This window comes from Trichechus manatus, unplaced genomic scaffold (genome assembly GCF_000243295.1).
Source record: "Trichechus manatus latirostris isolate Lorelei unplaced genomic scaffold, TriManLat1.0 scaffold00157, whole genome shotgun sequence".
NCBI lineage: Eukaryota > Metazoa > Chordata > Mammalia > Sirenia > Trichechidae > Trichechus > Trichechus manatus.
Genome location: NW_004444093.1, coordinates 4368859 through 4371152, shown reverse-complemented (window position 1 = coordinate 4371152; position 2294 = coordinate 4368859). Strand labels below are relative to the sequence as shown.

The following is a 2294-nucleotide window of genomic DNA, read 5'->3' as shown; positions in this document are numbered from 1 at the left end:
GGGGGGGGGGAGAAGGGAGTGCTCTTGCCCTCAGTAGAATGCTGAATGTGACTGGTAAATAAGGGGGAGTACTAGAGTTGGAAAATCATAATTTTGCAACCATCATAGTAAAGATTGGAACAGGTAAGAATCATCAATGAATGCTAAATCTAGTGATAAACTGTGATGAAAATCTTTGCATGGGCTAAAGTATCTCATTCCAGACTGCTTACTATTTAAAAGAGAAAATAAAACAGCAATTATACAGTGGAGAAATTCGGCAACACCTTGACCAAGCAATCAAAACTAACATCATCATTGAGAAATAGATGGACATCAAGTAACTCCAGATATGATACCTTGAGAAGGACACAACATCACCTATCTAGTATTCCAGCAAAACATGCATAACTTGAACCTAATCATGAGGAAATATCAGACAAATCAGAAATGAAGAGCATTATATCATAAAGAGAGAAGAGGAATTATATTATTTTAAAAAATTTGTATCATACAAGACAGAGAAAGGCTGTGGAAACGTTTCAGATCAAAAGACTGTATCCTGTGCTGGAAAAGAAAAAATTTCTGTAAAGGATATTATTGGTCAATTAACAAAATTGGAATTCAGATGTAGATTAGTATTATATTAATGTTACATTTTATTGTATCAATGTACAATACAATATTTATTTAAGCTGATAATTTTACTAGGGTTTTAAAGAGAATATACCTATTTCTAGAAATAGGATATGCATATTGAAGTATTTTGGAGGTAAAGACCATTTATATGTAACTTACTTTCAAATGGTCAAAAAAATGAGAGACAGAGAGAACACAAGAATGGAGCAAAATGCTAGTAAAGTCAGATGTCAAGATTTATCATAAAGTGACAATAATTAAGACAATGTGGGATTGGTGCAAGACTAAGGAAATAGAGTAACATAAAACAATAGGGAACCCAGAAACAGACCCACACAAATCATGATGGCATTACAGTGCAGTAGGCAAGGATAATCCTTTCAATAAGCAGACTGAGCCAATTCAATATCTATACAGGAAAAGAAAAAGAAAGAAACTTGACCCCTATCTCACAAAAATTCATTCCAGATGTAATACAGATCTAAATGTGAGAAATAAAGAGAGAAAGAGACTGAGTGAGAGAGTATGATAGCAAGAAAGAAGAGAAGGAAAGGGAAGGAAAGAGAAGGGAAACAGGAGAAGAAAGAAAAAAGAATTTCTTTAATGTCCTTGGGATGAGGAAAAATTTATTACACAGAACCAAAAAGCACCAAAAAGGAAAGATTGATAAGTTTAATTACATATATCAAAATTAAGAATTATTCAACTAAAGACAAGCCACAGCTAGAGAATATATTTGTAACACATATAACCCACAAAGATCCAGTATTTCAAATATATAAAGAACTCCTACAAAAGAATAAGAGATAAGACAACACAATAAAAAAATCAAGACTTGAGCAGGTATTTTTCCAAAAACCAAAAAACCAAAGCCATTGCCGTCCAGTCGATTCTGAATCATAGCGACCCTATAGGACAGGGTAGAATTGCCCAATAGGGTTTCCAAGGAGCGGTTGATGGATTCTAACTGCTGACCTTTTGGTTAGCAGCTGAACTCTTAACCACTGTGCCCTCAGGGATCTTACTTTTCAAAAATGTAGCCAAATGGTAAATAAACACCAGAAACACCAGAAAAGTTGCTCAACCTCATTGGAAATCAAGAAACTGCATCCGTCTGTGTTTATAGCTGCCTCATTCATAAGGATCTACACAGGGAGGCAATTATTTAACCACAGTTAGGATATTTGTTGTTGTTAGGTGCCGTCGAGTTGGTTCCAACTATGTACAACAGAGTGAAATCCTGCCCAGCTCTGTGCCATACTTACAACCCTTGTTATGCTTGAGCCCATTGTTGCAGCCACTGTGTCAATCCATCCCGTTGAGGGTCTTTCCCTTTTTCGATGACCCTCTACTTACCAAGCATGGGGTCCTTCTCCAGGGACTGGCCCCTCCTGATAACCTGTCCAAAGCACATGAAATGAAGTCTCCTTGCTTCTAAGGAGCATTCTGGCTGTACTTCTTCCAAGACAGACTTGTTCACTCTTCTGGCAGTTTGTGGTATATTCAATATTCTTTGCCAGCACCATAATTCAAAGGCATCAATTCTTCTTCACTCTTCCTTATTCATTGTCCAACTTTCACATGTGTATGAGGGGATTGAAAACACCATGGCTTGGGTCAGATGCACCTTAGTCCTTAAACTGATATCTTTGCTTTTTAACACTTTAAAGAGGTCT

General features: G+C 36.5%; 1 protein-coding gene across 1 annotated transcript in view; it reads right to left on the bottom strand.

Moving 5' to 3' along the window:
• The window catches only part of LOC101352660 (solute carrier family 5 member 4-like), a 59502-nt gene that overhangs the window by 42496 nt on the left and 14712 nt on the right, over positions 1-2294 (bottom strand). The gene's annotated exons all lie outside the window — the stretch shown is intronic.